Source organism: Rhamphochromis longiceps, linkage group LG7 (assembly GCF_057381845.1).
Source record: "Rhamphochromis longiceps isolate RC_006_pf linkage group LG7, R_longiceps_female_GT1.1, whole genome shotgun sequence".
Taxonomy (NCBI): Eukaryota; Metazoa; Chordata; class Actinopteri; order Cichliformes; family Cichlidae; genus Rhamphochromis; species Rhamphochromis longiceps.
The window spans coordinates 41,182,362-41,205,377 of record NC_140563.1 but is presented as its reverse complement, the minus strand read 5'-3'; the positions used below and the strand labels follow the sequence as shown (position 1 = coordinate 41,205,377).

At 39.9% G+C, this 23,016-nt stretch overlaps 1 long non-coding RNA gene across 1 annotated transcript; it reads left to right on the top strand.

Moving 5' to 3' along the window:
- The first annotated feature begins 10,498 nt into the window (after positions 1-10,498).
- Positions 10,499-15,623, top strand: LOC146665881 (uncharacterized). The gene is made up of 2 exons (XR_014912685.1): positions 10,499-11,014; positions 14,072-15,623. It is a non-coding gene; the product is annotated as an uncharacterized LOC146665881 (long non-coding RNA).
- Positions 15,624-23,016: the final 7,393 nt, after the last annotated feature.

Genomic DNA, 23,016 nt, shown 5'->3' with positions numbered 1-23,016 from the left:
CATCTACGCCTTTAATGTCCTCCACACATCTCTCAAGGACATTCTGTCAGGCAACATTTGTTATTGCACATAGGCGTTGCTCTGGCGGACTCTGCTATGGACCACCAGCGCAATACAACAGCTGTCTTCCCAAAAGGTTGTGTTAGATTTGTTGCTGAAAGAAGCCTGTAAAGTTGTTTTTTTCTTCTTCTTTTAATTGCTTTTATCTGTTATCACACAATAACACACAGGACAACAAGAATCATTTTAATGTGTTTTATTGAATGTGAAAGAACATTGTGGAACTACTGGGATTTCTCATACAACTGATACAACAGTTAAACACTGTCATCGCTGCTGTGTCATTAAAAAAATCCTCATAACTACCATCCATAATTATCAATGTGAATATAATATTGATTTAGATTTAGAACACAAAACATAAACAACTGCTTTTTGGAAACTAGTCTGTGCATTCGAAACAGTGACAGGAAACCTTGCATGTGTTTCCCCACACTCATAGAAATGGCAGCTCATGTGCTTTTATAATCATATTATCCCCCGCCCATTAATCTCTGTTTTAATCTCAGTAACCTTGGAATAAATGGATTCTGTGATTTTTATTTTCAGATGATTCTGAAGTTACATTTCAGGTGCAATGAAATACAACTGCATGTATATAGAACTTTTTTAGTCTTACTGCACCCCCTCAAAGCACTTTTAAATACAAGTCACACTTTAATTATACATTCATATACATTAATTTCATATTAAAATTGTGACTTAACATAACCTAATCTAACCCAGTGTCTTTGAATTGAGAGAAAGCCAGAGGAAACCCATGCAGGATTAGAAAGAACATGCAAACAGGCACCAGCTGGGATTTGAACCAAGAACCTTCTTCCCATGAGAAAACACTGCTAATCCTGCTGCCCTATTAAAGAGTGTGTGTCTGTGTTCAGGCAGCATTTCTCAAGACACCCTCTGACCTCTGTTCTTCATGTGTACTATATACGTATTATCACTCCTACCGTATTTTTCGGACTATAAGGCGCACTTAAAATTCGTTAATTTTAAGCTACGAAGCCACACCGCTTCATGGATTGTCGGAGCATTATGGGTACCGTAGTCAGGAGCCTCGTGGAGTAATCCAGGAGAAAACTCTGCTTCATGTCCCAAAGTCAAACGAACACTGTGGCATCACTGAGAGTTAAAAACTGTCTAAATTCTTTCATCTTTAATAAAATGATCAGTGTTGCTGCTTTATCAGTTGTAACAATAAAGTTTAAGATCCAGGCATCCATAAAAACAGAATTTATTAAATTTATCGGAGTGGAAGTTACCAGGAAGTTAGCTCGCTAGTTTCCACCTAAACATGATGTACCATGTTCTGACTGAGAAATTTCTGAAAGAATTAAAAGGTACAGCTCTGCTATCACTTCCAACATAAATGAAGACAGGAAACTAAACAGCAGTGACTTTTGTAGGGTTACTGAAATTGGACTAGCTGGTGTGGTAATGGTGGTAATGATGTGCTACGTGATAGCTAGCGACACATCTATGTTAGCATAACATAAACACAGTGAAGCTGGAGGATGAACACTAACTTTTTTCCTCTCGATGAATGTTAACGTGAGGCTTCCAGATGGTTAGGGACAAATACAATCGCATGGCAGGATGCTGTAAACCACAGGTGTCGAACTCCAGGTCTCGAGGGCTGGTGTCCCGCAGGTTTTAGATGTGTCCTTGATCCAACACAGCTGATTTAAATGGCTAAATGACCTTCTCAGCATGTCTTGAAGTTCTCCAGAGGCCTGATAATGAACTAATCATCTGATTCAGGTGTGTTGAAACAGGGTGAGATCTAAAACCTGCAGGACACCAGCCCTCGAGGCCTGGAGTTCAACACCTCTGGACCAAGCTTCAGTCAGGAGAACCACTGAGATAAGCCATCCACAATACGAGGTTAGTCATGAATATACTGCAACAACATGGGAATAGAGCAGCTGCGAGAGAATTCACCATTAATGAATCAATGGAACAGAAGTGGAGGAAGCAAGAAGAATGATTTGAGTAAAGTTTGACTTATCTGACTGCGCATTATAATCCGGTTCACCTTGTGGTCCAAAAAATACATTATGTTGTTTTCACTGATTCAAAATTCCCTCATGATCATTTGAAGACCATTAGGTTTGTCTCTCTGCAGAAACCTGGGCAAATATAGTAGAAACACAGACAGTTCTCATAGTGTCAAAGTACCCGGTGAACTCTATCCATAGAAAATGCACAGACATGGCATATACACTTTCAAGATTCCATAAAAAACACAAATGTATTTGATTATATTCATCCTTGTAATCCTAAATTTCATCTGAACAGATGTGGGTCAAATTTAACAAAAATTAGTAGCACCTGTACAAAAGAATAAAACAATTTTTTGTGTGCATGTTGGATCACTTTAGGAAATCCATCCATCCATCCATCTCTTTCATTTATGCAATTCAAGGTCTCGGGGGACTGGAGACCCCATCTGTCATGGGGCAGGAGGCAGGGTACGCCCTATACAGGTTTCCACTTCATCCTGGGCTTGAAACCACCAGCTGGGGCCTTTGTGTGCCGAGTTTGCATGTTGCCCCTGTGTCTATGTTGGTTTTCTCTCTGGGTACTCTGGCCTTCTCCCACAGTTCACAGAGATGCAATTTGTGATTGCATATCTCTGTGAAGTGCTTTGAATGTATAGATTTGAATTTTTAAAATGTGACTTGTAACTTTTGAGTTGCCAGTAAGACTAGAAAAGTGCTATCTATGTACTTTACATTGTTGTTCAGTGCTGTGATATGTAAGTTTTCATTTTTTCTGTACTTTATTGTACCACATTGTGTTACTATTGCTTGATATTTTCTCACACAAAAGGTAAATAATAGTTTTGTCTGTGTGTAATGTAGAATGTATCAGAATATAGAGTATTCACTCTGACACACCATCTAAATAGGTCGACCTCCTTGGTTTTACACACTGTCAAAGGAACTTGTCATTTTGGTGGCGACGGCTTTTTCCAGTGATACAAAAAGGTTCTGGATGAATTACAGCAATCTGCAGCACATGAGCTGTTTGGAGAAATCCAAAAACAATGTTTTGAAAAATGTGCCAAAGCATTTGGGAGCATTCCAAATTTAAAACCCCCTCTCTCATTCTTATTCGCTTGTTTTTTGTTTTCAATTTTATTGTGCCTTAACATCAAAAACAGTTATGAAGTAAGAAATCAAGAAACTACTTCTAGAAACATGTTCCATTTGCAGCATTAGAGAGTGACCCTCATTGCACGTAGAACTGGGAAAAAAGCAAGCTGTTAGGGTAAGACTATTGTATTTAGAAGATTAGTATTTAGGATTTAGGATTTCATTCTTGAGTTAATCTTCCTTAAATCCCATCATGGCCATTCAGTCTAAATAACTGTTTGAACTGGAGATCTCAAAGACATCAGTTCTCCAAGCAACTTGCTGCTGTTTTTACTTAGGGTCTACTAAATCAAACACAGTAGATTTAATTTTCCCCCAACCCAGAATGAAGCTGTTATCATTAACCCACTTTAATGATAGAAAGCTCAATCCTAAGATGTTCTTGTGGACATTTTAGGTCCCTCAGCCCAGCAATAATGGCTGAATAAGCATGAAAACAGCTTATATGGACAGTTTGTGATACAAAGGGGGGAAAGTCCTCCATACATGAGCATGGGGTGCCTGAAAAGTGAAAGGTCAGCAGGTAGTGAACCATTAATTTCTTGTCTCTGGTAGTTTTTGATGAGATAAAAGAGGAAAATTACCCACAGGTAGGATTCATCAGTATGACAATCCAGAGGTCATAGGAATAACTATGGTTATGCACTGTTCTTATGTCCTCTTTATTTGGCATTTTCTAGTGTTAGATTGACAATATATGCAGATTTTCTGAGCTACTGGGAAGTCAAAGCCTATGCCCAGTCAGTCAAACAGCTATGTTATTCTCAGCTGATCAACGACATTGTTCATATATATATATATATATATATATATATATATATATAAAAACACCCAGCACGCCCCTGCGGGCGGTTTATCCTTCAAGCTCGGGTCCTCTACCAGAGGCCTGGGAGCTTGAGGGTCTTGCGCAGTATCTTAGCTGTTCCCAGGACTGCGCTCTTCTGGACAGAGATCTCCGATGTTATTCCCGGGATCTGCTGGAGCCACTCGCCTAGCTTGGGAGTCACCACACCTAGTGCTCCGATTATCACGGGGACCACCGTTACCTTCACCCTCCACATCCTCTCGAGCTCTTCTCTGAGCCCTATATATATATATATATATATATATATATATATATATATATATATATATATATATATATATATATATATATATATATATATATATATATATGAATAAAATAGTAAAACAGGGTCAATGACTGTTTTTCGTTTTTTGAGTAAGAATCTATTGGGCACGACAAACTGTTTTGAGGCGTGTTTGCTTCTTTGAGATGTTCACAATGGCTTAGTTTGAGATTGCATTCTTTTGATTTACACTTTATGCAAATGTTGTTCCAACTTTTGTTTTTGTTTTGGAGTTTTGGTTGTAGAACACTGAATGTGTGTGAGGGGTTGTTTGTTACCCTTTCATTTAAGAAAAGGTCATACAAGTATGGCTCAGATGCATAAGCTTGCTCACCTGCAAAGGCAGTTAGGGACTCATTCACTGGTAATTATACGATATCGGGTTCAGCTGGCCCTTGGCTTACTGCAGATAACAAGGTATTAGAGATGATGAAAGGCCCAAGAGATTGTACGAAGTCATGCATAAGAGTACAAGTCCAACTGCCAGACTTGTGCAGAGACACTAATTGGGTGTAAACATTAGGAACTGGAATGGAAGGGTGAGAGATGACATTAAAAGGATTATCACAGCTGTAGCTTTGGTAGGAATTAACTAGTTCTTATTACAGAATGTAATTATGCTTTGTCAGGTTTAATGCGTATATCTGTGTTAACCTTATGGTCACTGCGGTGAAAATACCTCTCCGGAAAATAAACAGAAAAAAAAACATACAAAATTTCAAATGCTACATGGTTAAAAACATTGTGTTTGATTTGATCGGCACAGCCCTCTTCAACACAGTAAAATAAGCAAACTAGATTCCTCCCATGACTTTTAATATCTTTTAATATATGACTTTAATAACGACTTTTACCTTTTTTCCTGATTACTTATTTATAGAAACATAGCACAGATGAGTGTGCTCTGCTTTGAGCTTTCAAAATATTCAATTTCTCCCTTTGATTCCTCCGTTAAATTAACATTAATGGAATAATCAGAGTGCAAGTAAACAAACTTCACAGCGTTTCTCTGCTGCTTCAGAGAACGAGTATTTGCAAGGGTCCAGATTGCGGCTGAGTGACTTCCTTTATTTTTGAGATAATTTTCAATCTTGTAGAAAGGAGTGACTGACCAGCCATCTGCTACTTTTTTAAGTGTGCCAAAAAATATTTATTAATATGAGATTTTAGTCAGTTATAGCTAAATATTTCTTTGCACAAGTTTTTTTAATAATAATTTTGCACACAAAACATTTCATTGGGTCTGCACAGTTGTCTCACAACAATAAAGTCCTGTGTTTGAATCCAGTGGCCAGCTGGGATCTTTTATTGTGACAGTTGCTCTGATATGTAGAAAACCTGCATTTGATGTTTTTCAAATTCAAATTCAAATTCAAATTTTTATTTGTCACGTACACAGTCATACACAGTACGATATGTAGTGAAATGCTTGGACAACTGCTCGTGACCTAAAGAAAACAAAAAAGGAAAAGGCTATGAATAAGATAGAAAATAAATATGAAAAATTAAAAAGGGTAAATTTAACTAGGAAGGAATAAAATATAAATTAAGGTTAAAAATGAAATAACTGTACAACACAAATTAGAATGAAGGGTAAATTTAACTGGGAAAGAATAAGATAAAATATATAAATTAAAGTTGAAAATAAAATAACTGTACAACAAAATACACAATATAGAACTATATAAGAATGTATGAAGAAATATAAATATAAATAAATATATACACAATAACAGCAGCTGTACAAGTATTAACCGGAAATGAAGAATATAGTGACCAGTGTTGTGCAAAACCAAAGTCCAGAAAGTCCAGTGTGTGTGTAAGAACTGTATGTGTGGGTCAGTACTGTGGGGTGGTGTGATTGAGAGACCGTATCGCCTGCGGGAAGAAGCTCCTCCTCAGTCTCTCTGTGTTGGTCTTCAGGGAGCGGAATCGCTTTCCTGACCTCAACAGAGAGAACAGTCTGTTGTTGGGATGGCTGAGGTCCTTCACGATCTTCCTGGCCTTGGTCCAGCACCGCCTGCTGTAGATTGAGTGCAGGTCAGGGAGCTCGGAGCGGATGGTGCGCTCAGCTGACCGCACAACCCTCTGTAGAGCTCGTCTGTCCTGCATGGTGCTGTTCCCGAACCAGGTTAAGATGTTTCCCGTCAGGATGCTCTCCCTGGTGCACGAGTAAAAGTTCCTGAGCACCTTGGAGGGCAGCTGAATAACATCATGGCAAGCAGATCGTGTGCATGACTGGCCTTTGCGATGACATTTTAGAACTGTTTTCTGTCACAGGTCACTTGAACATTATTTTTCCAGGTGTAGCTGAGCATATAGCAAAGTGAATGCTTGTAGTTTTGCTTAAAAAATCACTGGGAAAAAGTAGCACACTATGGGACCCTGCTAAAAAAAATAAGGAAAATTAATCATGTATTTGTGTGTAAATGTGTACAGTCAGAAAAGTGACCAACATTGCAAACTTTCAATACCACGTGAAAACACATAGTGTATCCATTGTGTATCGAGGAATACAATACTAAAGATGGTTAAGAGCCAGATGAATTTCTTGCAAGAGAAAGAACAAACAGAACTGAAATAATGTATTATGCTGGGACCAGTGTTCAAGCTGCTGGTCTCTTAAGAGGAACTACAATATCACTTACCTTGGAATCTTCACATACTTGACGTATAATGTTTTAAACAGACAAAATTTGTTTGAATCATGGTTCATAACTTTGTACATGCGGTAACTGCATGTCCGTGCTGTGTTTATTGGTACAGCTGACAGCTCTTGCTAAGTGTCTGTTGGAGCTAAATTCACAATGGGGAGCTGAATGAATGAGGATTATTTTTATTATTCTTTTTTTGGCACTTCAGCACGGCAGATCTAGCCAGCAACAATGAGCTGGGTTTTTTTTTCCCCTTTTGCTTTGAGAACCTGCAGTCCCTCTGGTTCCACAGCCAACAATGAAAAATATCTCCCTCTGTTTGCTTTCTTTGGTTCCAGCAGATAACCTCCTCATCAAGTTTTCTGTCTAGACCTTGTAAAACATCAGTAGTCCCTTTTGTGTGCATCCTTGTTTGATTTGCTTCAGCCCTCTAAATCTTATTGTCCATCTTGTCTATCAGACAGAATAAATCCTGACATTTTTGCCCTACTTAATTGTCTGATTAGTCAGGGCATGTCACCCTTACTTCCACACCTGTGTCTGGGCTTTAATTTTTTTTTTCCATTTTGGTCTCTGCTATCACATAAACTGACACAGACAATTTATTTTGGTTTTCATGCGGTCTTGGTACAGTTTGAATTCTTAGAGTCTGTACATTACTTTTTTTCTCCTCTGTATACTGGGTCTTTGAATTTTGTGTTTTTATCTTCTTTGAACATCCTGATAGGAAATGCTGGGGTCAGAAATCAGACAAGCCTGTTATTTATTTGTAGTTGTTCACCTTCTCTGTTTAAGAGTCGTATTGTACATACACAAGCTCTCATTGTGAACTGAAAGAGCTGCTTGAGTGAATTAAACATCTGGATCACATCCTTGCTTCTCTTCCCCACAGTGTTCATAAGGAGCTAGTTCAATTAAAACTGAGTATAGTATGTATTTTGTTACAAATATCTACTGACTATTGCCCTCTTATTTACAATGGGTCTCCACAGCTGGTGCCTCTGTGTGTCTATTTTAGGAAGCTTTTTACATCTGATGTATAGTGGCCCTGAGAGGTCAAATCCACTGTAACCTAAGAAAATACCAGCAAAAAGAAAAACACAGAAACCAGGACAAATCACAAGGAAAGTTTGATAAAATGCAATGGAAGTTAAAGCAAAACAGAACAGCTGCACTAAACACAATGAAAAAAACAAGGAATTTGTCAGTGTTGTGAGGGAGAAATAGATGCAGGGTAATGTGTGTTTCAACTGTGCAATTCATACGATACTGTAGATTACCCAGTACTGCTGACCTATATGCACTATGTGAGTAGTAGTAGTAGTCGTTACATAGTGGAGACGTGTGTTTGCTCATTGGGAAGAGGTTGTGTCTCTGTTGCTTAGGGCTGCTTTGCCTACGTTCTACCTCTCTCTGTGCGAGAGGAATTTGGTAATGTTATTGCAACTTTCTCATTGGCAAGACATCAGGACAATGTTGCTTACCTCTACTTCACCCATGGGTTTTCTCTGTCTGCTTGTTCCTACTAGGGAAGTATTATGTAGTATGGACATTGTTTTCCCACTGAAGAATGTAGCACTAATGTAGCTTACTGCTAACATAACATCTAAATACTTCTATAGTTACATGCTAAAGTTCAATGTGTGGGCTATTAGAAACCTCTTTTCAGTATTAAAAAAATGACTTATCAATCTTTAGTTCCATAGGGCATCCATAGCTGTAAGTGTCCCTTCTTCAGTAGCCAACTACCCATTAGTAGACTATGTCCTAGTTCCTCAATATGTGACCTTGTGCTTCAGTTATGTATTGTTCCAAAAATGACAATGTTGCCACTACATTATCCAGCTACACTACTCATGCTTCCCAAATGATCTTGAAAATGTCTGCTTCAACACTGCAAACAGTAGTGTTGAAGCAGAGATAATCAAAGTTGCCCTGATGCCTCACTAATGAGCAAATGCTGATGGATGGTGTTGTCTGGGTAGTCAGCTTCACAGCTGTTCTGTCATGCTATCGTCTCACCTAGATCACTTCTGTGGTGTTTTGTGAGCTCTTTGTTTTTCTTCTTCTGTTCTGCTTTACTCAACTTCCATTGTGTTTTGTGTGCCTTGGCAGAATGTTTCTATTTCCCTTTCCTGAAACCCTCTTGGTTTCAGTGCATTTAACCTCTCAGGGCCACCGTACAGATGCCCTTTCTGGCACCACCCCAAAGAAAATGTTTGCTTATTGTTCAAATGTATAAACTCCTATAGTATGGAGCCACAATATTACAAAGATGAATAATAAGCATATTATCTTATTACAAGCCTGTCAAATTTACCATGTTACTTAATTGAAAATGAAAGTAAAAAGGACTTTTTTTGTGAACATGGGTATCTACATCTCAAAAATAGCCACTCTTAGTTATTGTTGTGATATTTTGATACCATGGTAGCATTTACAGGATATTGTTTTATTGTGATATTATACAGAAAAGAGTTACTCAATAAGGCCCATCTACTAGTTGTTTTTCTCTTTCTCTCTGACCCAAGAATTGATGTGTAAGACTCACAGGCTGGTACCCCAAGGTCGAAAACACCACAGAGACGAGACCACTTCCTTACTCCCATCCTCCCTTCTTTATCTCTTAGAAAAAGGCTCGTTAAAGGCCAGGTGGTTTGTTTCAGAATTCACTAATGAAAGAACTCTGTATTCTGTGTATTTTGCTGGGATGATCATAAATTGTAGCTGAACTGATAAACTACACACAGGATACTTCTTTGCTCACAAGGCAGGAAGACGTTTCCTTATTTGGTCTGTACCGGTTTGAACTGAGAACTTGCTGACACACGAACCTTTTTTTCTCTATATAAGCTGTTATGTACTAAATAAACCTTTGAGTCGATTTGGGAAGACAACCTGAAGCAGTCTGTGTTTCCTTGTTCTCCCAAGCTGCTCCCGACGTCGTAACTAACCCAGCTGAATGGCATACCTGAGTGTTACTTTAAATAATTAGGAATCTTAGAAGGAAAGGACAGAACTCTGCTTATCGCTCGTGCCTTGGAGGGAAAACCGGGATGGACATTTTTTCCTTCAATTTGGTGTCAGAAGTGGGATGGACTGACAGAAGGTAAATATGCGTCTTTCATATTTATATAAAGACCGTATTATACCTCTCTCAGTGATCGATCCATAAAAAAAAACGGGATATGCTGACGAAGTTTCACTTAGTGATCCAGAGAGATACACTGACGACTTCCTCAGTCCCCGAATAAAGTAAATTAACCCTTGTGTGGTGTTGGTGGACCCGCTAGTTGTGGCTTTCCAAATTAACACTATCAAACAATTTTATGTTAAATTACTATGAATTAATGTGCTTCTCGTTTTTCTTTTATATAAAATGTTATAAATAAATCAGTTATAATCAAGTGGAGTGAGTGGAAAGACACAACACATTTATACGTAAAAAAAAAAAATAATAATAATAATTAATTGTTTAATTTTTCTTTTGAAAAAAAAAAAAAAAAACACGGGTCTCAAGGGTTAAAAGCAGTAAATTAAAAGCAGAAAGACACAGGGAGTTGCCTGTTGTTTTGCGAGAAGTTGCTCGTTAAGTGAGAGTTGCTCACCCAAACAAAAATTGCTAGCAATAAATTTAAAGTGACCTCAGCTGTGCCGCAGCGAAAATACTAACCTAAATCCTCCTAGCGTGTAAACCCCTCTGGAAATCACTGAACATGGGTCAGAATAATTCAAAGACCACAGACAGGTCCGATAAAAAATCTAAAGTACCTGTAAAACCAAAAATTAATAAAATACAAAATAAAGTCTCAAATAACGGCTCAGTACAACTCCCATTTCCGGTTACGTGTAACCTACGTCCGCGAATCGGTGAAGACGTCCATGATCACGTATCCAGAACATGCGGAAGTGCTTATGTGACTGACTTTGTTTACAACTTACGGACTGTAAGTTCAATGCATTCTAATTTATTTCCGGAGCCCTATCCCGAACGATTATCGCCAGAAAACAGGTCAGTAAAACTGAAGGCCAGTGCAGATACTACCACGAAAGCTAAAAGTGTTAAGATAAAGTTGAATTTTGATGTAGAAGGCTCAGAGGAAAGTGAGAAACTAATGTATGCAGGATTACCCGCTCCAGCACAGCAAGGAAGTTTCAGAGGACGGAAGGATAAAAGTAGAGATGTGTGTTTTTGCTGTGGAATGGTAGGACACTGGTCCAGAGAATGTCGCTTTGCAGCCACCAACAGGGCACACGCGCCTCGACCACAGAACGCAGTACAAGTTCCTGCCACTAGGCGTCAGCGGAGCTCTTCCAGACAAGGTAACTGGCAACAAAGGGAAGCATGCAATAATGGCCCCACAGGTGCAAATTTAGCTCAGTTTTCCAGCAGCCGCAGACACCCAGAGCAAAAATGAATTTGTGTATTTCATTTAACATAAAGGGTGAAATGTTTGCTGACACTGATAACAGCTTATGTTTTCTCTGCCCTATGTACCGACATGATGGAGAAGGAACATCCTCTGTGTCAGCTGGACCCTCAGCAGAGAATGAACTCAACATCCTTTTTGTCCGGTACTCTATGTCACACACTGTGCCAAAAAAAAACGTGTACAAATACAACAAGCCACACTTTTGTTTCTCTAAGGTCAAACAGTGATTTTGTCACATAACTCAGACATAGTTTATGACATAACTACACCATGTCGTCACATAGATCTAACCTACCCTATCGACTGTACTATTTCTGCACTTACGTTGCCAGCTGAATACCAGAATATGACATTGTGGTCTAAAAGTGAGAATGAGATAGGATTTATTGACTGTACACTTTATCACGTACAAAAACACAACAAGCCAGTATATGTCAAGCAACATCCCATTTCTGCCGAAAAAGCCGCAGCCCTAGATGTCATGATAGGAGATTTATTGACTACAGGAGTAATAAAGCCCACACTCCTGTCAATCCTGTGCCAAAGCCTAACAAACCTGGCGTATGGCGTTTCATACAAGACTTAAGGCAAATTAATGCAGTCAACATTCCTCTGCCACCTCTCGTTTCAGATGTTCACAGCATATTGACATGCATTGCATACACATTTTACCGTGGTGGATTTATGCTCCGCTCCTTTTTCTCAGTACCTGTGCATGAAGACACACAGCCGTTATTTGCATTCACACATAGAAATAAGCAGTACACTTGGACTCGTTTGCCCCAAGGCATGATAGACAGCTCTGCTGCTTTCTCAATGGTGCTTCACTCCTCCAGGGCTGCACCCTGATCCACATGTGGATGACCTCCTCCTCTGTGCTGAAAGTGAAAAACTATGTCAAATTGCTACACACATGCTTCTCCAGCACCTCCAAAAGACTGGCCACAAAGCATCTGCAAAGAAAATGCAGTACTGTCAGACTTCTGTTCAATATTTGGGATTCACACTGTCTCACGGAAAACGTTCCATGACTGCAGACAGGGTCAAAGCTGTGACCTCCGTCCCTCGTCCCACTACACAGAAGGAAATGTTGTCCTTCCTGGGCATGGTGAACTATTGCAGACAGTGGATACCAGACTGTTCTTTTCATGACCACATTCTGCGTGACTGTTGTAAAAAAGACAAGCCTCCTCGAATACTGTGGTCCACAGAAATGCCTGCCTCTTTCAATGCATTAAAGGGAGTGCTGATCTCCGCCACTCAAAGGTGCTGTCCGTGGTTGTTCAGGAATGCCGGCCTGCCTGAGGGCAGTAGCAGCTTGCTCTATCATGATAAGGGACTGCGAGAAGCTCACACTCTCACATGACACTATTCTACACACCAATCACCAGGTCACGACCATTCTAGCAAACATAACTACACAATATATGCAAATCTCACTATAAAAGTGAGCAGCACACCCAATTCGCCAGCACATTTATTGATCCTATGCTGTGTTCTTATGACCGACAGGATGGCTCAGACAGGCTTGACGATCATGACTGCATGACACGTATACAGGAATCCACAGCACCACGTCCAGATTTAGAGCAAACACCTATCCCAGACTCAGCCACGGTTTATGTGGACGGGTCCTGTTCAAGGCCGAGTGACAACTCATTTCTTTGTGGCTATTCAGTGGTAACAGTGCCTGACATCATACTAGAGGCTCACTCATTACCATTTCACTCAGCACAAAAAGCAGAGCTCATGGCTTTAATACGCGCCTGTGAGCTACATTTGGATAAGCATGTGACAATTTACGCAGACAGCCGCTATGCATTTGGCGTTGTGCATGACTTTGGCACATTGTGGAGACAGAGAGGATTTAGATCTGCTGATGGAAAATAAATTGCTAAATGTTGATTTTGTGCAAAGACTTTTTCAGGCTATACAGCTACCATCGGCCGTTGCAGTTGTAAAAAACGAAAGGACACAGTACAGCTGACACAGACGAAGCAACAGGTAATGCTCTAGCAGACGTGACAGCCAAAGCTGCAGCTGCATCACAGCTCCCACCTCCGCAGGAAGTATTATCTGTGCCCCTACAGCTGTCACTTGTTAAACTCCCAGACTATTTAGGAACAAATGTTGATTTAAAATTCATACAAGAGCAAGCCTCTGCATAGAATAATGACTGTACCTTAGATGACAGAGATGGCCTATATAAAAACCTTGAGGGTTTGATTGCCCTCCCATATTCCCTGATGCCAGTCCTTGCCCGACATTTTCACTGTGTGAGTCATGTCGGACAAAGAGGGGTAATAGGGGCAATAAAATCAAGATTTGTAATTGAGAAAACATTGCATGCAGTAAAAAGCATATTAGCAACCTGTCTAACATGTGCACGAACTAATGTAGGTAGCTCAAAAGCGAAACATCAGCATTTACCACAACCAGATTTTCCATTTCATATATTATGACTCCATCTGCAGTAACCAAATTATTTCCATTTGAAATAAGACTATTTCCAACACCATGGTCAGCTTCCAGAGGGGCACCGCTAGTAGAAGGTGATGTATATTGCATTGTCCACTGATGTTCACAACCTGGTAGAAACACTGAATAATAACTATCAGAAAGTTTGTCTCTCTCAGCCTTTCCCCTCCACAGTTCCACCAGTGGAGACAAGGAGATGCGTGTTGGAGAAGTCACTAAAACCAAGGACACTCTGGGAGGCCGCGCGTGTTCCAGCCCCAGACTGTACTGGCAGTGACGAAGAACCAGCATCCTCACAGACGGACAACCTCAGTGGATTCATGCCAGCAGGGTTAAGACCAGCCCAATCGGACCATCTCAGGCGTCGGATCAAGCAGACGACATCTCCGGCGAGCCAGCGCCCGGAACTAGAGCAAATAAACACACACGGGTAGATGACATCTCAGGCGAGCCAGCGCCCGGATCCAGTGTACATACACACACGCAATCACTGATTAACACACAACGTCTGAAAGAGCCACAGCAAGGTACTCGAACATCCAGCAGGAATAGAAAGCCAAAAGTACCACATGATGTCTAACCTGATAAAGCTAGACTCATTCCATCCTGATAATGGAGAAAATGAAATGCCCATTGTCATCACACGACGCTTATTCTGTGTCTCTCGAACCTGGGACCAGGCCAGAAGACGACTGAAGAACTGTCTTTCTTATATATTTAGGTTATTTATCATATCTATCGCATTAACCTTAGGATTTTTCTTTGCTATTTTGTATTGTAAACTGCAACCATGTTCATATTTCTGCAGGTCATATTTTGCTGACGATACCTCATGCTCTATTTTGCAAGACACCTACTTAATGCACTCCTCACGTTCCCTAAAATCAGTAAATGACAACATAGACGCCACTAATAAACGATTTTATGGACCCAATAGAGCAGGAGCTAACGCCTGGTATGAAAATGCCAGAACAGCCGCTCGTGATTTAGGAAACAGTAACTGTTATGTCTGTTCAAAGGCTAATCCAGAACAGGTAATAGTAGGATACCCCATATCCGGTTTCCCCCTCACTGAGGGACTAGAGGAAATCGGCGGAGATAATGCTCTCTTTAAAGACGCTTTACAGTTGACTCTGAGCCCTCTCGACTGCTTACTTAGACACACACACACACCAATTAACCCTGAGACTCCATTAGGCGAATTATTGAAGTTATCTAATGACACCGCAGGGACCTGCGCCCCAATGAAACGCCCCAAGAATAGGTTAAAACCCTCACTGCCCTTAGGACAGATCCCTCTCCATTTTAATACTAGTATGATATGTCTGCGCAGACTAAAGTTAACTGGCCCAGACACACACATAGATTATACAAAGGATAACTACACATTCTTCTCTGACTCCCCAGGTGCACGCTGTAATGAGACATGGTTAGCTGTCTCTGTGGCTGAAGTTGTATCATATCTGGAGGAACACACACACAGTTCAAGTTCGAGCAGAGACTCGATCATTGTTCCCCCAGACGGTGTATTAAATGACACTGACTGGGGGGAGTTAGTTAAATCACACATGGTCACGCGCCTGACCAGACCAATCCCACATGCTTATTGGTTGTGCAATAATACCCTTAGATTAGCTTTACCTGTTAATTGGACCGGTACCTGTGGTCTAGTAACCGTTGATGTATGCTGTACTTTCATTCCCAATAATACCGCTCCTAACGGTTCATTCACACAAGCTATGAATAGACTTGAAGCATTGAAGATAGAACTAATTGCCAATACAGGCCACGGTCAGTGGCTACATAAGTGGCTACAGGACACGTTTGGAAGATGGAAGGAACTAATTGTAGCCTTTGTAACCGTTGCAGCATGTATTATTTGTTTTTGATGATTATTGTCTGTTGTGTGATACCATGTATACGCTCTCAGAATTTTTGATATTAAGCTTGCTCGAAGGACCAGTTACAGTTATGATTTGTCTTTATATTATGTCTTTATACTATGTTATCATTTCATGATAAAAGGAGAGAACTGTTGTGATATTTTGATACCATGGTAGCATTTACAGGATATTGTTTTATTGTGATATTATACAGAAAAGAGTTACTCAATAAGGCCCATCTACTAGTTGTTTTTCTCTTTCTCTCTGACCCAAGAATTGATGTGTAAGACTCACAGGCTGGTACCCCAAGGTCGAAAACACCACAGAGACGAGACCACTTCCTTACTCCCATCCTCCCTTCTTTATCTCTTAGAAAAAGGCTCGTTAAAGGCCAGGTGGTTTGTTTCAGAATTCACTAATGAAAGAACTCTGTATTCTGTGTATTTTGCTGGGATGATCATAAATTGTAGCTGAACTGATAAACTACACACAGGATACTTCTTTGCTCACAAGGCAGGAAGACGTTTCCTTATTTGGTCTGTACCGGTTTGAACTGAGAACTTGCTGACACACGAACCTTTTTTTCTCTATATAAGCTGTTATGTACTAAATAAACCTTTGAGTCGATTTGGGAAGACAACCTGAAGCAGTCTGTGTTTCCTTGTTCTCCCAAGCTGCTCCCGACGTCGTAACTAACCCAGCTGAATGGCATACCTGAGTGTTACTTTAAATAATTAGGAATCTTAGAAGGAAAGGACAGAACTCTGCTTATCGCTCGTGCCTTGGAGGGAAAACCGGGATGGACATTTTTTCCTTCAGTTATGGTGTACCTCAAGGCTCAATTTTGGGTCCAGCCTTGTTTGCACTGTATATGTTGCCACTGGGGTCTATTTTTTCCACAGTATAACCTTTAATTTCACTGTTTTGCAGATGACTTGCAGGTTTATTTGCCTTTAAAAGCACAGACAGGGCCAGACTCATTTTAGCAGTGATTACGTTGCCTTGAAGACGTTAAACAGTGGATGTCCTTAAACCATTTAAAATTAAATGAAAGCAAAACAGAAATTGTTCTATTAGCAAATATATTGACAGTGCTCTGGGCCCTTTATCCTCTCATTGTAAGACAAATGTTAAAACCCTCAGTGTGTACCTTGATGGTTCCTTTAAGCTGTGTAGGCAGGTGAGTGCAGTAGTCCAGTCTAGCTTTTTTCACCTGAGACAGCTAGCCAAGGTAAAGCCATACCTTCCAGCTAGTTTCTTTGAACTTGTTATTCATCTGTTCATTACTTGAAGATTGGACTACTGTAATCCCCTGTAGTTTTGTTTGGACAAGCCCTCTATTTATTGTCTTCAGTTGCAGCTGTTTGTCTACTGACTGGTGTGAAATGGGAAGGAGCATATAATCCCAGTGTTGGCCTCCCTACACTGGCTTCCTGTTACTTACAGGATCCAATTAAAAGTTGTATTTTTTGTTTTTAAATCACTAAATTGTCAAGCCCCATCTTACCTATCTGAGCTCCTATTTATTTATGCTCCAGAAAGAACAATAAGCTTCAGTTCAAAACTAATGTTATCTATTCCACAGTCTAAACTTAAATCTCGTGACGACAGAGCCTTCTCTGTGGCAGGTCCCAGACTCCTGAATAGTCTGCCTCCAAATATTAGATCTGCACAAACACTGGAACATTTTAAGCCTTTACTGAAGACACATTTTTATGGACTGGCTTATAGTACACGTTTGCCCCAAACACTTTATTTAAACAGCCTTAGTCATTGTTGCTTTAGTTGTTTTTACTGTCTATTGTATTATTCTTTTTTATATATTTTTATTGCATCATTGTTGTGCATTTACTTATTTTAGCTGCATTTTATTTGGTAAAGCACTTTGTGCAGCATGAGCTGTTGCAAATGTGCTATATAAATAAACCTGACCTAACTGCTAAAAAGAATATAATAGATGTACAAACTGCACAGTGTTTCATTGTTCTTTCTTCTTCTTAATGCACAACCCCCACTAGGGTTGAAATACCTGGGACGATCCACAATTTGGTTTTAGAACTGAAGAAGCCTCTTGGATGAGAGGTGAAATGTCTTCCCCAAACCTAAAGAAGTGCAGTCACTTTCTTTTCAAGCTCCTTAGATTGCGTTAGATGCCTTGTAGTACACTATCATTGTCATTAGATCAGATTAAGATGACTGCTCAACAGTCAAGCAGGCTACATTATTAAAATCATTACTTTACATTAGGGCTCCCCAAGTGTGCCAAGAACAAATCCCCCCACATCTTTATATTAGTACCACAAGCCTGGACTGTTCACACAATGCAGGTTGGGTCCATGGATTCATGCTGGTGATGCCAAATGCTGAACCCACCATCTGCATGCCTCAGCAGAAGATTCATCAGCCCATTTTTAGCGAGTCAGCCCACTGCAGCCTCACATTTCAGTTATTGGCTTAAAGAGTGGAATCCAAAACGATCTTCTGCTGTTGTTGTCCATTTGGATTTAAGGCTGGACATGCTGTGCATTTTGAGATGTTTTTCTGCTCATCACTATTATAAAGAGTATTTATCTGAGTTACTGTTGCCTTTTAGGCTGCCAAACAGTCTGGCCATTCTCCTTGAATATCTCTCATAAAAATAGCATTTCTGTTCCACAGTGTCGCCATTTTCCACCCTTTTTCTTTTAGAGTTTTTTCACTTTATTGAGTAAACTCCTTGAACAACAGTTTTAAAATATATTCAGACTGGACCATCTGGCACCAAGAATCGCACCATGGTTAAATTCACTAAGAGCTGAAGTTGGATTCAAACACTGGCTTTAGCTAATGCCATGCATCTGTGTTAGTTTATGTACTGCACTGCTGGCGTGATTTTTCTGATTGAATTTATTTATAAATAAACATGTGGACAGGTGATCCTCAAGAGGTGCTTGGTGAATCAATGTTTTTCTAATGTACTTGGCACGAACTATAGACTTTATCTTTTAATAAACTCCCAAATACCAGTGAGTTCTCTTTTTGTGAACATTTAAGAAGACACCAGACCAGCAGAAAAGTAGAAAAAACTTTCTTCTATTGGTAAACACATGCTATTAACAGGCACACAAAGGACACAGTGCTGCCCGATTACTGTACGCTAACTTTTTGCTTTACTTAAAGATTTAATTTCCTGCCATTAAATACAGACAAATGCTTATAAAGCAGCGATGGAAAACATTTTTCTGAGGGAATCATTGTCTAGGAAACTAGCAATTTGTTAAGGTCAGACAAACACATTCAATCCAAGACACAACCCTGTTACCAATGTCAAAGTCTTGTGTTTAATCATGTGACAGAATTGTTGCCTCGATAGACTATGTTTCAATCTTCAGTCGGATATTGCTTCCTCTTTAACGAATTTCTATGGAGGAGAAATTCAATTTCTTCTGTTCAATCACGACAACCAACATACCTGCCAGAATCTAATGCCATTTTAGACAGCCATGCCTCAGGGTGCTAAAAACAAGCAAGCACTGGGCTTTTAAATTGCCCATGTTAAAGCTTGGCAATGCTTGACATTAGTGCTGCCCAAATTGGTTGATGATGAGTCTTTTCATAGCTGTCATTTTTTCACAAAACATGGATTTATTACAGTTAATAAGTTACTGGAAACCAGACCTGGCAAATTTTGACAAGTTACAACTTATGGTATACATCCTTCCATTGCCATTCTGCTTGGTGCCATCAGCTGGTGGTTATATTTATTACATATATGTATTAAAAATTGGAATCTTCCCTAGGATGCTGAATCAGATTTGGAGGACTGTAGACCAAATGAAGACGTTTAAACAGTGTTGGAGATTGTGACAATGAGTCTGGACATCTCACTCTGGGGACAGATGCACAGGTCAGGTGTTTGGATCATTTCCCTCGGTTGCCTCAGATCTAGACAGATTACTGCGTCAAGTTATTGACCAGGGGGCCGACTGAAGGACCTTTTCAACCCGTTGCAATCAGAATGTGTGCTCAAAGCAGCTGTCTAGGGTACACAGCAAATATTTCAAATGCAGCCAGAAGGAACTCCTCTGCGGGGCTGACCCATCAATAAGCCCTGTGCACCGTTATCTTAATGTTATTGATAACATTCAGAGGTCTAAATCCTTTACCCCCGGATCTCTGTGGTGATTTTTTAAAGGCTTGTTTTGAGGAGATCTTGTGAAACAATAATCTTAATTTGAATAGGACTTCCTTGCATTGATAAAGTCCTTGTGAGTAAATATAACTGCAGTCTTAGACAGTTTTCATCGATTTTTAAAGCGGCACTTTCCTTTCATTGCCGCACAATACTTTTTTGTGTTGCTTCAGATTCATGTTTTAGTCAATCACATTTGCTTGCAGTACTCTGCAATATAACATAATAACGGACCAACTTATTGAATGCAGTTATTGCTTTTAAGTTGGCTGAAACTATACTCACACAATGGAAAGAATAGAGCAAAAGGCAATATCAGTAAATAAAAAAACGTTTTATGATTGATTTAAGGGAATAAAAAGACTTTTCATGGGGTGTAAAAGTACTGTAATGGAATACAAATGTAGACTGCTCTCAGCCCTGTCCCCTCAAGAAAAAAAAAGTCTCACCTTGTAAGGGCTTCATGATTTATTGCATAACATATAGAATAGTACATTTTTCTTTCCATCACTTCCTCAGTGACCTTGTACACTATTTAAAGGAGCTTGTGTCTTCTTCCTCTTGAATTTATGCTGGCTATGTTATTATATTACTGTACACCATTACAAACCTCTTGTAGCTGGATAGAGACATAGAAGGAAGCTGTGTGCAAGTGTGTATACCATTTTGGCTTGTGAGTATTTTACAGACAAGTGGCAAATTAAATCCTGCCTGAACATCTTCAAAATGCCTTGACTGTCATGGTCCTGGGCCGTGTTGGCCCAGTATTCTTAGTTCTCTTGTATTTTTGTATTCAGTTCCCTGTTTAGGTTCTGTTTCCTGAGTTGCCCTGTTATGTGGTTCCCTGTGTGCTTTCCCTTTGTGACTCTCACCCCCTGTGTGCCCCTCTATGTATTCATGAGCCCTTGTCCCCTTTCGTGTTTTATTCCATGTTTTCCCCAGCCTGTTATGTCTGTGTTCTCCCCGTGCTCTCTCCTCCTGTCTGAACCTCTGTACTTCCTGTTTTACTTTGACAGTCTCTCGTCAGTATGCGTCATGTTGTGTTCACTACTGCCCTGTCTCGTTATGATTATCTGTGTCAGCTGTGTTCCCCGTGTGCTCCCACTTCCCTCGTTAACCCTCTGTGTATTTATGTCTGCGTCTCCCTCAGTTCTGTGTCGTAGTCTCCCTCATGCTGCGTGGATTTCCCTGTGTCTCTCTCCAAGTATTAGTTTATTGTGCCCAGTTTAAGTTTTGTATTTTCCTGTCATCTTGTCAGCAATAAAGCTGCCTTTTGAGTTCATCCCTTGAGTCTGTGAGTTTTGCGATTGGGTCCTCATCCTGCCTGCCACACAGCCGACCATGACATTGACATTGATTTTGCAAGTCTCTTGAACTCTTGCTACAAGGAGGACCTGGCATTATTCCAAGACATTCCCTAATTTGGTGTTTTGAAATCTAGTATTGGTCCAAAATCTCAGTGGTAATCAACTCAGTCGAAATATGGTGTCAAGGAAGGCTTTGGATTAACATATTTTTCATACTCACCAGTCCATTCAGTGACCCACTCATGCCATACTGATAGTGCCAGCCACATCCTGTAAAAAAACACACACAAAAACACCAAGATAGCAAGATAAAGTGATACAAGAAATTCATTCTCATTTTGCAGTGTTCCATAACCATGCCACAAAAATGCCCCCACCGTATAACAGCACCACCATATCCTCTTACCTGTCTGCATGTATTATTTCCCCAGATACAGGTTTTTACAAGCAATATCATTAAGCACGAGAAATACTTTCTGTTGTTCATAATTTGCAACAATCCAACTGAGATCCCATTTGAACACACTTCAAGAAAAGAGTCAAAGCTTGGGAAAAGCCTAATTTGCAAATATTTAACAGAAAATCATTTTCAGTTTTCCTTAGAACTCCATAACTCCCTGAGGTCTTATTATGTTGCCATCAACATTTTAAAAGATCAGTTGCAGTTTTGTTCCTTCACCGACTTCTGTTTGCTTGTTTAGATGGACTGCGGAGCATAGCTGGATCAAAGAATCTCAGAAAATAAACAAAGTGAGCAAGTGTCCTTACGTTTACTAAGGCACAACCTCCTTTAATATTGATTGCCCTTGAGAAACCCTGAGTTTTAGATGAAGCAATAAGCAAACAGCATGAAGACACTGAACGGACTGAGGATTTTTATGTGCCTGTGATGCCAGCTGACACTCTCATGGTTAGCCGGCAACAACATGATGTAGAGCTTTTAGGACAGGAGCAGGTTTGTTGCTGTTTGCTGATGTTGTAGAAATACTTAATGAGATTTATGCTAACCAAGAAGATGTTTCTATCCTGCACTAACAGCCCCCGAAGGAATCAATGTTCAACACAAAACACAAATCAGTCAGTGCTGTCAATTAAACAGAGTGCCTTTATTTGATAACAGAGTGTGTACATTGCAGTATCTGAAGTAATATTGCGCATGGTCATTTTGTAAATGCACCCTGGTTCAAATAAATGTAGAAAGCCTGAAAAACTGTAATTTTCAGAATGGAAAAGGAGCTAAATCACAACACTTAATATGAGATATGAAAAGAAGGACTTGCTAGTCTTTAAAATGGTTCATATACAGTAATATAGTTCAGAATATGTTAGCTCATCATAAGTGATTTCCACATTATAAACATAAATTTTATGCACTTATATTTGCTCTGAAAACTGTTTTAATCACTAAAGAGATTGATTGGAGTCTTTAAATATGATTTTTAAAGGAACAACAAATAGAACAGAAAGAAAAAGAAAGAAAGCACAGTTAAGAAAACAACTGGTCATGGCTCTGGTTGTCCACTCTTTGCTTAATCACACAAATACATTTGGCGTTTATAAGTAGATGAAATTTCAGGCTTTGGATTCACTTGAGGACAGCGGATAAAGGGATGTGATCAGAGCTCAGTGATCACAGCAACAGGAAGCAGGGTGAGTCAGAGTAATGCCAGCAGAGCCAAGGCCAGAAAAATGGATAAAGGCTGCTGAATTCCTGCATGCCTGTGGGCAATGCATATACGAAC